The sequence below is a fragment of the Larus michahellis genome, chromosome 5 (genome assembly GCF_964199755.1).
Source record: "Larus michahellis chromosome 5, bLarMic1.1, whole genome shotgun sequence".
Taxonomy (NCBI): domain Eukaryota; kingdom Metazoa; phylum Chordata; class Aves; order Charadriiformes; family Laridae; genus Larus; species Larus michahellis.
The window spans coordinates 82,396,502-82,411,831 of record NC_133900.1 but is presented as its reverse complement, the minus strand read 5'-3'; the positions used below and the strand labels follow the sequence as shown (position 1 = coordinate 82,411,831).

Sequence of the window (15,330 nt, the reverse complement as noted above, 5' to 3'; positions counted from 1 at the left end):
ATGATATCATCAACGCATCGTAAGTATTCCGTGATCTGATGACAATTTTAGCTTCTGAAAAATCCGGCCGTTACTCATCTTCTATTGAAAGCTTTGATGAATGCACTGTTTCAGATCTAGTCTTGATCCAGCGTAATTCGGGAGAGGGAATGCAGAAGCAGACATGCTGTGTGCAATTACGCTGCCATGAAATTAGCAACGCAAATGTTGCGCTGGTATGGTAGTAGCTGAGAATTAAAAAAAAAAAAAAAAAGGGTAATGAAAGCAAAAGTGATTTTGGTTTTCATCCGCCATTCTATTTCATGTATCTATATTTAAATTCCTGAAAAAAAAGAACAGAAAGAACTCATGTATCCAGAAGCCATGGGTGTTTCCACATCGCCTTAGCTAATATACGCAGTATTTAATAGACAACTGAAAGAAAAGACAAACAGAAGGTTGAAAGCATAGGATGGAAGGGACTACGGCAGTCCAAATTTACATCAGTGCCAAAAGTGTCTCCGCCGTTGGTGGTTCTCCAGTGCTGAGGTGAGATGTGCAGAAGAGTAGAGAGTCCCAGTCAAGCTGCTCTGTTCCTGCATGCGCATACGGAAGTCGCATTGTTCTGAATACCAGATGAATATCATGGAATCCAAATTTAGGTCACTCTCAGTGCCTGAAATCAATTCCGTTCAGAGCTGCTATTTGGGGGCAGAATTATCTGATAGGTGATTCTTTTTGTGTATAATTTTCACTGAAGATATTTGGAGTTTTCCATATATAGTTTCTAGGGATTTAAGAACTCTATATAGTCAAGTCAATTTATTTCCATTAAAAAAACAAACAAACAAAAAAAAAAAACAATTAAAAAAGAAAATCAGTATTTTTAATGTGTTGTGAACTTTTCTCAAGCCAGAAAAATAAACACATTTGAACAGAAAAGATTTGGAAATCCAGCATGGGGACAATTTGTATATCCTGAAATAGCGTTAGGTTAAAAAATTCTGATGGAGCAGAGTTGATAGAAGGGCATCGGTCTTAGCATCTGTAGTAATGTTTCCGATTGCTCCGTCAGTGTATGTGAATGCTTGTTTTTCTGTGTCACTTCCTTGGTTTTCCTAAATGGAGATCTCTCTAGAGAGGGTTGGCTTTCTGCATGACATTGCTTGTAACTTTTTGAAAGGTAGTGCTGACAGGTTGGGATGCAGGTAACACGCCTGCATATTAACAGAACCCTTGATTACAGCGGCCGTAGTATGACCAGTCTGGCACCAGGTGGAAGAATTAAAAAAAGACCTCTACATTGGTAAACTACCCAAGTTACCGTACTCTTTCGTCTTCATACCTGATACCTGGATGATGGCGTGGTTGTAGACCTACTCTTACCCGACCTGCTCTTTATTTATGTCATTGCTCCACAAGACAGTAGGTAAGAAGTTCCCCTGATGTCTGGAGGAAGGGGAGCGTACAGCTTGCTTCCCGACTACCACCTTTCTTCATCCTGGCTTCCTCCATCACTGGGTTGCCCTGCTTTTCATAGACAGGAAGAGGACCCCTCAACCGTTACCAGCGTGTGGGCCTCCGCGTATCATTATACCAATAGGCATTGAGGAACCACTGAGGGAGCTGGGGTTGTTTAGCCTGGAGAAGAGGAAGCCGAGGGGAGACCTTATCACCCTCTACAACTACCTGAAAGGAGGTTGTAGAGAGATGGGGGCTGACCTCTTCTCCCTGGTGACAAGTGATAGGACGAGGGGAAACGGGTTCAAGTTACGTCAGGGGAGGTTTAGACTGGATATTAGGAAACATTTTTTCACTGAAAGGGTTATTAAACATTGGAACAGGCTGCCCAGGGAGGTGGTGGATTCACCACCCCTGGAGGTGTTTAAAAAAAGGGTAGATGGGGCACTGAGGGACATGGTTTAGAAGTGGTTTTTGTCAGGGTAGGTTAATGGTTGGACTCGATGATCTTAAAGGTCCCTTCCAACCTCAGTAATTCTATGATTCTATGAATATACATAGTATAGTGCCGTATCAATGTGGGAAATTAGCATTTTCAGCTCATGCTGTTTCTTTCACACAAGAGTCTTGGTTTGAATGCCCAGCAGTACAACCCATTTCAACGACAACAAAAAAAATTAAGAAAAAAAAAAAAATCTTTCACTGAGAAGTTCCATTCCATTGCCATGGAAACACATGATAAACCCTACAAACAGGGTTCAAATGGGAAATAATGTTTAGGAACACAGGTCCAAAACCAACTGGGCTTACATACGTTGTTCCTCAATAATAATACACCCTTTATATTGCTGCAAGTGAGATGTTCTGAGAATATATGAGAAGCAAGGATTGTAAAACACAGTTATTTTCTCTGATTAGCTGATATAGCTGGAAATAGGACACAAGGTTTCAGATAAAGGGTTCCTTCATCAGGATCCCCCCCCAGGTATGATAGGAAAATGTTTCCATTAAAAAATAAGATATCGCTTGACAGGGAAAGTGAATCTATATATTTACATATTTTAATTCTATAAAGAAGCGCTATTTACGTATTTTAATTTTATAAAGAAGCTTTTGTGAAATCAGGGGGGAAAAGAGCTCTATCTTGAGGCTGGAAAGACCCAAGAAAGTTGTGGACTAAACTGATATTTTTTTATAGTATGAAGTTCCATCGTGCCTGCGCGTACACAGAGAGGTTGGAGCCCCACGGTAAGTGTGTGATGCGCCTCTGTGAGGCTCTCGAATCCTGCTCTTCTGAGGCAAATCCTGTGATTCCAAACCTCTGAGCCACTTCAAAGAACTCCTGTTTTAAAAAGTATCAAAGGCGCGCTGGAAAATAAAAGTTTTATCCTCTGAATAGAGAACAGTACCTGTCCAGTGGTCCTAAAGAAAAGTAACCAGAGAGTATTGTGTAGAGTAGGCAATATTTAGGCCAGGACAGGTACTTAGTTTAGCATTTGCAGCCCCGTGGCTTACCGAGGCCTTTGGACTGTTAGAAAAAGAAAGGGAGAATTCCCCCTGCCAGGTACAAATCAGCGCTTGCTTCCGGCGCTCAGCATCCTCACGGCCGTTCGGAAAGAAGAACACCTCTCACCCACGACCTAGAAAGCACGGGGCTCCAACACAAAATACCCACATTATTTATAATTTTTCTGCGGAAGACGCATGAGATATAGGCGTAAGTCCTTTACGAGCAGAAGAATTCCAAGGCTGGTGTAACAATTTTCGGCAGAGTAGGGGGAACAGTCCCAATACGATAGCTGGGGTAACGGCACTCGTTCGGAGCAACCTGCCCACCTCCGTGGTGGCTCTACTGATGGTAGCGTATGTCAATAAAACCAATGAGCCACAGCACCGTGCGCCTTCCTTTCTGGAAGACAAGGCACCAGCCTGGGTTTTTAATATGTGGGCATGTTTGTTATAAACAACACGTACATTAGCGAAGATATTTCGGGATCTTGTGGTGCAGCTTTTCCGTGCTGGGGCAAAAACCATTAGACCGAAAATTCCTATTGGTAGGGAAGACCCTATCGCCCAACTCTCCTGGAAATATCTTCAGCTGCTATTTATTTGTAGGCTGCTGCAATTATGCCATATATGATTTGATTATTAGGGTTAGCAGAACCATGGCTAATGGAATCAGTATCACGGCTACAGCGAGCTTTGTGAATTCGCCCTGCCAGTTTTCTGCATAACTACACTTATGTCACTCAAGCGGCACAGGGGTGCTCGAACAATTAATTGTAAACCAGGGGGAAACTTTTAATGGACCTCTTCTTGAGATCGTGTGTTAAAAAAAAAGAAAAGTTCCCATGAGTGAAGTATAAGTTAGCTTTTCCAGGGGGAAAAAAAAGGAATGAATTACATTTCTCTTCTTGTCCTTTAAATGAATAGCATAGTTTGGGTGAAATTATCGGGCAATTGCATGCCTTTTATGCAGATAATGCTATTTGATGAAAGCGGTGTTTTGATCTGCTGAGGATAATACAGATCCAGGGTTGGATTCATTGGTGAGAGTAAAGCTGTCTTCTGTGATAACTTCATCTCAGCATGAGGTCAGACGGGGAAAACTGGGATGGGGGATTAAAAAATGACACAGTCGGAGCAGTATTCAGTTCCCTGCTGTGCTCCTGGCTGCACACTATAGCTTATGTTTCTGATCTGTTATGGTATTGTCTGCTTTTCTCTCCCAGAGCAGAAAGAGATTGCTTAAAACTTTTCTTTTTTCAGCTAGAGGGATTAGTTCGGTGCAGCTTTTTTAATTAAAGAAACTGTATCTTTTTCAATGTAATTTAAGGCTGTACAAGAAGGCCATCAGCATTCATAACTTAGCGCTATTACCTGTAACAAAGCCCGGGCGTGCATTTTCCATTCAGAACGAGAAATCGCTATTAAGAGTTTCGAGGGTTAAAAATTGATAATGGGCCCGACGATGGAAAGAATCGCAGTTAACCATTATCTCCTCAAAGTTTTCTGTGGAGGAACTTCAGACGGTTTTGCTGTTAGTTTGTCCGGGCTTTCTTAATTAAATCTCCATGTCACCAGGAGAGTGGCTAAAAAATATTCTGATATGTGGAAACAGACCTAAGCATATTTTGGCCGCCAAAAAAAAACCGTAAAAATACCCTCAAATGTTAAAATGGCATCTATTGAAAATGTGTCTGTAGTACAACGTCCTCTTTAGATCCACATTTATTTTCACTCGTCAGATTTTCTAAAAATATAACGAGTGCCTTCATTAATTAGTAATAATATGCAAATATTCGGCACATGTTCATGATACCTAACAATGGTGGGAGCGTATGCGTGGCTGTGGGGGTGTGTTTATGCATGTATGTGTGTGTGGATGTGTATCTATAGCAATATATATACACACCTATATAGTCATATATAGATAGGTATACACCCCCACACACTTTTATATATATTTTTTTCAGCTCAGAGAGTTGAATTTAGAGCTCAGTTTAAACAAGGTTAACGCCTAAAACCTTCGAATGCCTCAAATAAGGCCCATATGGTGATCACTTTACAAAGCATACAGGGACTGTGCTTAGGTTGCAACATACACATTTCCAACTAAATTCCATGCCAGATCAATTAGAAACAGTTCTCCTGAGCAGACAGGAACAAACAGAGATTGTTACCACCCTACTGCCTGAACTCTTGTCTTCCAGGAATGAAAGCAGTCATCTTGAATACAATGTATTTTGCTACCAAACAGCCTAAGAAATTTTATAAGCTGGTAGTATTTTAATAAAATCCCTGTTTAAGCACATGGGAGCAATTAACATCCAAATTATCAAGATAAAATAGGAGATCATTGTCCCTCGTTAAAGCTTTTAGTTAGAGAGGTATGTTTCCCAGACTGCATTTGTTAGTGATGTCTTCTACCAGGAGGAGTACGTGGCAGGGGAGAAGGGAAAAGGAAAGAAGCAGACAACAGAAAAGCACATTTGCTTTCTTTTTTCCTCGTCCTATGTGCTTATCTTTTCTTTCCTTCGAATAATCTTTTCTGCAAATTTCCTTTATTTGAGCAGTTAATTGGTGGAATTTCTTATAATGATTTTTTTTTTTACACATCTTTCAGACAGAAAAGAAAAAACAATGTTAATTATGGGTGTGAAGCTTATTTAAAACAAGGCCCCTTTCTTCTTGCAAAAAATCATAAATTCGGAATAGCGTGACTTTATGATGTAAACCTCTGCGTGGCGCATATAAGGTCTGTATAGTGACTTCTAAATAAATGTATATTCCGCATTCCTCCTGCTGCTGGGAAGTATGGATGGTTACCCCCAGCGACAGTTTTCTGGGAAAGCGTTATACCAGCAAAGACGAATCTTAAATTTTTCATGGCCTCGTGTACTCATTCACACTGACGGCAATAACAGCGTTTGGTGATGGCTCCGACGTGTGGGTGCAAGGTGATTAAAATGATTATGATGTGCTTGATTTTCAGGCCGTAAGTTTAGCTCAGGCAGGAGTTCCTAATGCAGTATTGAGGCATTTTTGGAGTCCAAATCATATGCAAACTCCTTCAGGTTCCTTCCGAAGAAGCCAATGAAGAGGGTCAGCAGTTGTGCGCAGCTGAAGTGCATCATTCTCGCCAGAGGTCAGCTTCCCATATAGCTTTGTTTTATGCGGTGGAACACAAACTAATGTAGTGGAAAAGCATGACCCCCATTTAAAGGTTGATTTGTATGATAATCAGTACATTTAGTGGCTTCAAAATGAATGTGTGTAAGGCCCTATCTTGCTTTAATTAAGGTAATTAAGACATATTTCCCTCTGCAGACAGCTATTTAATTTTATGGCTTTGTCAGTGATCAGATTGGAATATTTGTTTTCCAATTTTAACCACAATTCGGGACTCGGCGAAAGTGCTTTTATCGGTCTACTTCTGGGAGAAAAAAAAAAAAAAAAGAGTGACAAAAAACCCCAGCAACCCACAAAACAACCAAACTGGCGAGACAGAGCGCCGATTTCCGCCGAATTTCTACATTTTTTAGCTACACGTGGCCCCCCCGGACCGCCGGAGTTCCGTACTCGGCGCATCCCCCGCGGAGCGGCGCGGATTCCGCCGCTTTCTCCCCAGAGTTTCCCAAAGCATGGGGAAATGTGGGGTGGGGGGGGTGGGGGGTGCGATGCGTTTGTCGCCAGGGGTGACGGCAGAGCGTGGTCCCAGCCGGCTCGTCACCTTCCCTCCCGGCGCGGAGGGCTGCGCGGGGGCGGTAAGGCGCGGAGGGAAGGGAGAATCGCGGTGGCTTTGCGGAGAGCCCGAGCAACCGGTAACTCGGTGCCTTCCCCGGGAAGGCACGGGAAGAAAGGGGAATAGTTGCTGCCATGTTAGGATCAGCCAGCAAGACTGATGGACGAGCCGAAAGGGGCACTTATTTTATTTATTTAATTAATTAATTAATTAGGATTGCGGTTATAAAGTATCCTGGCGCAGGGCGACGGTGCTAATTGTCTGCATCGCGTAGATGCGACCCCGACCTGGCTGCGCTAAAGCGCATCTTGCCGCTCACCCCCAAGGAGGGGGGAAAAAAGGGTGGTTAGAAACAGCGTCTCCCTCCAGGAGCCGGAGATCGAGGACCTTTGACAAGGCAGAGAAAGGTTGGGATCGGTTATTCCCAGTGTCCTAAAGAGCGGGGAGTCCCGGGAGCGGAAAGTGCTGATGAGCCCGGGGCAGCCCGAGTTCCCGTTCCCGGACGGAAAGACACCTTCCGAGCAGTTTAAGAAGTTTGGAAAGAACGTGACAATGTCTTAAATTTGCCTCTTTTTTTTTTTTTTTTTTTTTTTTTTTTTGGAGTTCGGGGGAGATCAGCGCAGGAGCCGGCACGTCTTGCATCAGAGGACGCCCTGCTCTCTGCTTTCGCTAACACCTACCCTCCAAAAAGATTTACTGATGGTCACACTTAAAAATAAATAAATAAATAAAATAATTCTAAGTCGATAAGGAATGCGCCTCCTTTTCTTCTTTCTGTACTAAACTTCTCTTACTGGCAATCCAAAGGAGTAAGGAAGGGCTGGACTGTGATTTTAGGGAGTTTAGTCACATTTAAGAGGTGACATTCAGAAGCTACTTTCCTACAAAGCTCTAACACAAACGTGACTGCACACCTTTCAAATGAGTTTAAACTCCGAAGGCTGGAATTTAATTAAACTTCGGTAAGCCTGGGGATGCTGCTTCAGTTATCTTCGAGTTGAAAGCCCCAAAATAACTTATTCTGAACTTCAAATGTGTATTAATAAGTAGTTGACGTTTGTTGTTTATCCGGTGAGCTTTGCACAAGGGAGGAGTTACAGAGTCTTTGTAATTAAAGGAGCATCTTCACTCGATGTATTTGGAGGCGGTAAAAAGTTCAAGTTAGTAGTAGATGAATGGATTTAGCTGAGGTGATGCAAGTGGCTGAAGTAGCAGTGCAAAAATACACCACTTTTTATATATCTGCATTTGCAAAATAAAATTTTTAATTTTGTGCTAGGGGGGCTGTAAGCCAAAAGGAAAACCGTACGTAAAGCCCTGACTCTACAAGATTACCGTTTAGTTTAGCAGAAATGCTATTTTGTGTCCTGTGCAACAACAATTATAGCATTTGGGGTACGTTCAGGGTTAGGATCATTCCTGTGTGTCGAGCCTGTACGTGTTTTGTAACAAAGGACTTTGTGCCGTTCACATTTTCCCACTTGGGAGTGCTTCCTTGTAAGGACTGAAACCCCTGTGGGGTATTTTATTTGAAAGACAAGGTCAGGACGATTCCAGTCCTACCTCTATCTTCTGGGCGCTCACCTGCGCAGAACTCTATCTGGGGAGGTCTCTGCGACTCCTGCCTTTTAAAATGAAATCCCATCCCTTCAGAGTCGCCCCCCAAATCAGTGCAGATTGTTCCTTTCCATCCCATTGGTTTAGTTTTGCTACCTTCAGAAGAACTTTTCCAAAGCTGTATTTAAAAGTAGTTGCTTAGTGGTATCGCCTCTTTCACCTTGGATGAAAACAAGTGGTTCCCGTTAATAAAATGACGGGTTTGTTTTCTGTGCGCCCGGTACCACGAATTACACATTGGCTGCCCACCTAAAAATGCTTGAAACGTCGGTGGGTTTCTGTTACACTCGCTGCACAACGGGGCTTTGTGATGCTGGAGATTTGTGTGTGCGGTGCCCGCCGATAGTTCTCCAACGCTGATCTCAGCCCTGTCGGGTCAGTCTAAACACCCAGGTACTCCTCGGCTGGAGAAATGGAAAACACTGGGGTAAAAACCAGAGGATAAAAACGCTGGCATGCGGGATAAAGCTGCTGGACGGACCATAGCAATGCTCCTCGTAACCTTTTATTTAGGACTAGGAGGTATTCCCACTCATTTCAGAGGGATACAGAGATTTTCCTCCCAGTCCTTTCAGAAATAATAGGGTTTGTTTAGGTTATTTATTTATTTATTTATTTTTTTCCCCCCTCCTCCTCGAAGAGCGAACGTAACGGCGCACCTCTCCTTACGGACTCGGAGAATTTGAAGTTTGAGAAAATTCAAAGTATTGCAGCGGGTAGCCAGCTAAACGTTCCAAGATGCTCATTTACTTAATTTCTACCTCCTGTGTGAAAAAGGGGGGTGCCCAGGCGGGTCGGGGGGTGCCGGGGGTGGGGGGGCGCTCCCGGGGGGCCCTCGGCACCGGGTTGTAGGGAATCACGGCTTATTTCCCAAAATTCATCCCCTCCCCTGCTAAAAATAAACCGCTCCCCAGCGGGAAAAAAAAAAAAACAAAACAAAACCAAAAAAACCCACAACAACAAAACCAAAAAAAAAACCCCAACGAACCAAAAAAACCCACAAAACCAAAAAAACCCCAAACCCAAATACCGGCGGACGGAAGCTTTCCGCCTCCGCCGGGAGCGCGTAATGAGAGCCGCGTTAAGTTCATTAAGCGCTCGCAATCAGGAGCAGGCGAAGAAGAGCCGCTCATCAGGCTGAAGTGCTGCCGGCGGATGACCCCCCCCTACCCCCCCCGCCCCCCCAAAATCACCGCGGCGCTGGATGCGATGATTGGGAACAGCGTGGGAGCCGGTCCCGGCCCGGCTGTGGGGGGGGGCGGGGAGCAGCGGCTCCTCCCCACCCGCCACGCCGCGGAGGCGGGGGAAGGCGACTCCGCGGGGCGCGTAAACCCCCGCGGAGAGGAGGAGGAGGACGGAGGAAGAAAGGAAGGGGGGTGCAGCAGCAACTCCTGGCCCTCCCTCCACCTCCTCCTCCTCCTCCTCCTCCTCCTCCTCCTGCTCAGCCCGGCCCTCCCCTCGGCTCTCGCCCGCCCTCCGCTCCCGCCCGCCCCGGCCTGACAAAGTGCCGGCGTGCGCCGCGCTTCCCCCGCGCTGCTGCTGCCGCCGCTGCCGGCTGCGCGGAGGCGGCCAGGCTCGCTGCGCGCCCGCGGAGGGCGGCGAGCGGGCCAGCCGGGCCGGGGCTGGGGGGGGAGGGAGGGAGGGAGAAAGCTCTGCCCTCCCCGCGCTGGTGTGCGGAGGATTTCCGCGGCCCTTCCCTCCCGCGGGGGGCGCCCCCAGGTAGGCTTACGCGGGCGCGGAGTGTGTATGTGTGTTGGGGGGGAGGTGAAGGGGGGGCGGGGGAGGGGGGGGATAGCGCAACTTGAGGGGGAAACTCCGCGGCGCGGAAAATTGAGCGGAGGGGTGTTGTGTGTTTTGGGGGGGGGGGGCGGTGCTGGGTCTGTTGAAGCATCGCTGCGCGGCCCCGGCGGGAGCCCGGCTGCGTGCGCGCTCCCGGCAGGACTCGGCACCGCCGCGGGTTTCGGTGCTTCCCCCGAGCCGGCTCCGGCGCGCTCGGGAGACGGAGGGATGGATGGAGGGAGGGATGGATGGAGAGATGGAAGTGTCCGCACTTCGGTCCGGGGGCGAGGAAACGCGTATCCCGGTGAGTTGAGGGTGGGTTTGGAAGTTGGTCGGTGTTTCCGCGGGTTTCTCCCCCCTTCCGCGGGGGTGTCTCCGTTGCAGGCGGGGGGTCTGGAGGTACCACCGTGGCTTTGCTGTTTAAGGAAGCGTGTGTGTTTGGGGGGGGTGGGGGGGGAGAGTTGTGGGGCTAAGCCATCGAGGAGAGCATCCTCTTGATGATTCATTCACTAAATTGTAGTGAAAATAGCGTGAGAACGCGCGGTGCGTCCCTGTGCTTTGGGGACAGAAAGGGGAGGGGGTGTCTCCGGCGGGGGTGACACCCAGCTCTGGGGTCTTGGTGGGCGTTTTTCTTTACGGGGATGCGTGTAGGAAGCAGGCCCCTGGTTCCGGGGGCTTAAAACTTTTCTGTTGTGAAGTTGCTTTAGAGGAAAGTGATGTAACAAGGTGAAAATAGACAAAAAGGCATCTTTATGTGCTCACGGCCTGTGAAAAGTTTTTATAGGAGCTGTTTACGATATCACACAGTTCTAAATTTTTAGGTTGAAACTACTTCTTTCTATAAGAAAACTTCAGCAGTTTTATTTCTGTACTTTCTAAATATCATGTGTCCTTTACGTTAAGCCTTCTGAGTTGGATCCTTGTTTGTTTTTATTTGTCTGTTGCCTGATTCGTATTATATATACCTCTTCATGCAAAGCATTTTGCATCGTTCCACTGCAGAGTTACAATAATATTCTGTGGAGGCTTGCATCCTAAAGTTCAGTCTAGTAAAGAGCATATTGAAGTATAAACATTGCTCATCTATGGTCAGTTATCTTAGAGAGAAGTTAATTGTAGAACACTTAAAGATGTAGAACACTGATGAAAAATACAGAGCTCTTCCTTTGTAAAATAATCGAAGTGCTATTCAGAATTATTAATGCACTCATATCTAGGAGGTTGGTTTAATATTGTATGTAAGGAAAGATTTTCATAAAGTGTACTTTGGTGTAATATAAGAACAGTTAGGAAGAATGGGCCCGATATGGGTATGAATATATATGGAAAATATATCACTTAAATTTGGGGAGGATACAATAGATTGAGAAAAATAATATTATGTTACAATTCCTAGCTTTGCTGTTTTGAACTTGCTGGGTTATTTTCAATGGCCTGGTAAATTAGGGGAGGGGAAAAAAGCCAGCAGTAGTGAAGTATTAGATGCATACATCAGATTAAAAAGTGAAATGAGTTTACGTGAGTAAACACCGAGATGAAAGATTCTGTTTGGTAGAAGAAATAGTTGACCACACTAAGAAGAATCTTTTGTTTAATATTTATTGGAGAGGGGGGAAAAAAAAATCCAGAAATACATTCATAATCCAGTTAGCAAGTTAAGACTGGTGCTTCAGTCAAATCTCTTTGAGCCAGGAGTAATTATTTTCTCTTCAAATGGAAAAGGGGAAAAAAGGGATTTAGTAATAGGAACTAGATTTAAAGTTATGAATCAGTCCACAATAGCTGCTTTTAATAAGGAGCTATTCGACACGAATCCCCTAAAATATCAGAAAATGAAATAATAATCAACCTGAAAGTATGTTTTTGTCGTCTCCTTGCCCCAACAGTTAATAGATTATGGGCTGGGCTCAGTTCCGAGTCCGAGTACCTTCACCTCGGGCTGAAACGGGGGAGCCTTTTGCAGACGGATGCCCGCGGAGATTGATGCAGAAACTCCCCCTGACTTGCATCAGTTTGGGGTTTGGCCCAATAAAAACCGAGAGTGCTCAGGGACTCGAGGATCAGGTGCTGCTCGCGAAGGGGCATTGTGCTGTACAGGCGCAAAAGAAAACACCACAGACTTAATGCTAAGACGTCAGGTCAGAAGTGCTTTTAATTTTATAGTGGGTACTGCATTTCCTGTGCTGAACGCGGCATTTCGGTTATAGGAAACTGTTCTCTCGGGCAGTCTACAAAAGAAAATAGGAAATTTTTAAAGAGAAATCTTAAAAAAAAAAAAAAAAAATCTTATGCAAGTATATTGCACTTGTGTAAGATTTAGAGGCAGATTTGAACTGTGGTACTACACATTACAGATTGTTAATCAGCTTAACATATCTATATACTATTATTATTGTCTGTTAAGAATAGCTTTACTGTATAATCTGTTCTATTAAATGAAAACGTGTAAACTCCTCAGGTTTACTCTTTTAGCAGGTGTAGCGAGAATGTGACTTTAGCTCCTGCAAGTTTGTGCAGTATCAACTGCAGAAAAAATTATCAGAAATAATTACGGTGTTTTATAATGAAAACTTTGGCTTGATGGAATAAATTTTTCTTCCCAGGCTAACTGGTAAAATTAGTAAGTTCTTTTCAAGATGCTTGCACACAGTTCCCCTTCCTAGGCTGAGGGGTATCTTGTGATCTCAAAATGAATGCTTTAACTTCATAGTAGTGTAGTATTATTTGCAAAGAGTTTTAGCTTGTGGTAAAATATATTGGAAGCCCAAAGTTAGGATAGACATCCATGCTGTCAGCTGAGCAATTAAAACAAAACCCTAAACATTTAATTTTTTGGAGGTTACAGAGGCTTTAAAGAGGACCGTTGTAAAAATGCGCCGCTTTAACAACCTTTCCTTTTCTTAGTTCTAAAACTGATTAATTGCTGTGTCTTATAAAACCTGATTTATTTCATACTTTTTTCATACCAGGCATTACCATTATGAAGCTCTCCTTATAATTGAGATTAATGTTTCTGAGCAAAGAAGTGCTTTGGAGGGCTGCATTCATTTTGAGTGCTGTTCTAATCAATTTTAGATACAGCATTTCACAGCGTATCCGTCTGCATCCCAAACCTGCCTTATTAGGGGGAATTAAGGTGGTGGTGATTGATAGCGAGCCCGCTCCAGCTCCAGAGGTGATTTGTTGCCAAACAAGTGTTAGGGCTCCCAAGAGTTTGAGCACGAGGTCAGGAGATTTGGGCGCCCTTTCGGTGGCCTGAATGAAGCTCGGTGGAGTAGTTGGGGGAGGGGGGGAAAGGTGTGGTTTTTGGGGGGGGGGGGTGGGAAAAAAACCCAACCCAAAACCTACATTGACCGGTGTTCCTTAAACTGGTCTTTGCATGCAGTCTGGAGCGCTGGGTGTAATGCCCAAGCAGTAGCTCAGAGCATCACTGCGTTCTGTAGCGATGCACATCTACTGGATTCTTTTTAAACGCTTCTAGCGCTTGAACCCAAAACTCGGGAGGCCGGTTGCAGGTGACAAGGTGTACGTCTACTCGCATATTGCCTGCGTAGGTAACGAAAGACTTGCTACTTTTCTTTTTTTTTTTTTTTTTTTTCTCTCCTTTTAAAACTACCAAGGGGAGGGGTTGTTTCGGTGTCTGCTGAAATGTTTGCGCGTTCCCTCTGTGCACCTTCTGGGCTCAGCTTCGCCACCGCTTCCTTCGCAACCGACGGTGCGTGGCCACGGGCTGCTGCGGAAATATTTAAAGTTGAGGCAAAACAGATTTCTCAATAGTGAGAGGAAAAAAAAGTAAAAAAGACCAAACTTTAAAAAAAAAAAAAAAAAAGAGAAACCTCTGAAAATAGTAAACACAATTCTAAGAAGGTTTCTGTGTGTGCGTCTATTAGCAGGATAGTGATTTCAGTCTAAATTGTAGTTATTTATGTATTTCTTGCAAGACACGCTAATTGCATTCAGTAGGATTTTTTTTTAAGCTCGCATATTGAGGTAATTACGCGAGTCTCTTAGTGTAAGTGTGCATGTAAACAATACCCAGCACGTTGCAGCTGAAGCATTGCTTAAAAATATTTCCGGCCTTATGCAGATGAGAAGCTCATACAATTACAAAATGTTGACGAGTACCAGGCTTAAGCGCCCCACGCCGCTTGGCTCAGGCTTTTGCTGTGGAAGAAACGTTGTCAGGACAGGTTTGTTTTAATACTGTAACCGAAATAGCTGCTACTGAACTAATACAAAGGGAATAATCTTATAAACGTATTGTGGAATGGAGAAGACAGCACAAACTGTATCTCTGATTGCCGCCTTAGGTGGAGGTCTGGCCCCATGATACACGCTCTCATCCTATAGTATATTTATTTTTGCTGTAAAATACTTTTTAAGCCAAGGTGATGCTTGGGTGACACGAGAGAGATAAGTAGTTTAAGCCCGGAACTGATTTTTGTGCTGGGAGGCGCCGCGGGTCTCGCAGAGGCGAGGGGACGCTTTTCTAATTGAGACTGAAATCCGACAGAGAAGCCCAAGCCTAGCTGACCTGATTATTTTAAATTTTGCAACTTGTGCCTGTGTAACGGATGGAGGTTGTCGGTACTTGATGTGCGTGGTTGTGTCTCCAAAAAAAAAAAAAAACCACAAAAAACCAGGTAATTGTAAACATGAGTGCCTAGAAATACAGCAAGGGGGGGAAAAAATAAGCTAGAAGCTGGGAAGCGCTGTAGTAAATTCTGCACTGGTGAACGTACCCTGCAGGTCCACTGAAGTCAGCAAATTACCTAGATTGCTACGTGCTACTGCACTGGGAGGCGGTGGCATCGCTCGGTGTTAAAACCTTCTTTTCATATATTAAACGCGCGTTATAGGTTGTAGTAGCAACTTTGCTGTAGGCTTTCATGAATGCAAATGCCATCTTCATGTATCAAAGAAAGCAAAAACAGTTTTCAACGCAAGAAAAGAAGTGTTAAATTATTTTTGTTGACTTTACTGGTTTTTGTTTTTTTTTTTTTTTTTTTAACACGCTTCTGGTCAATGTTTAAAATGAGAATCTTAACATGTGTTAGCTATGGGTTATAACTACCTAATAATAGAGTCTGTGTTTCTCTGGGTTTTGTTCTTTTCTTCCCCTCCCCGGAATGATTGCAGAAATTTTTTAGTACAAAACAGGCAAAAACTTTGTTTACTCTTTCAATTAATTTGTTTGAAAAGGGAGAAGAATATCTTTCTCTGATGACGGTCTAAAATCTGTATTCTGT

General features: G+C 44.3%; 1 protein-coding gene across 17 annotated transcripts in view; it reads left to right on the top strand.

Annotated features, from left to right (window-relative positions):
* TENM3 (teneurin transmembrane protein 3) overlaps positions 1-15,330 on the top strand; it is a 486,507-nt gene that overhangs the window by 39,811 nt on the left and 431,366 nt on the right. For 11 of the 17 annotated variants that reach the window (XM_074588383.1, XM_074588378.1, XM_074588376.1 and 8 more), the window contains exon 1: positions 8,739-10,021. The exons of 1 other annotated variant lie outside the window; for it this stretch is intronic. The gene's annotated coding sequence lies outside the window, so the exon portion shown is untranslated. Of the gene's footprint in view, positions 1-8,738; positions 10,022-15,330 lie in introns of those variants that run through there. 5 more of the 17 variants (XM_074588384.1, XM_074588382.1, XM_074588381.1 and 2 more) reach the window with 1 other exon arrangement.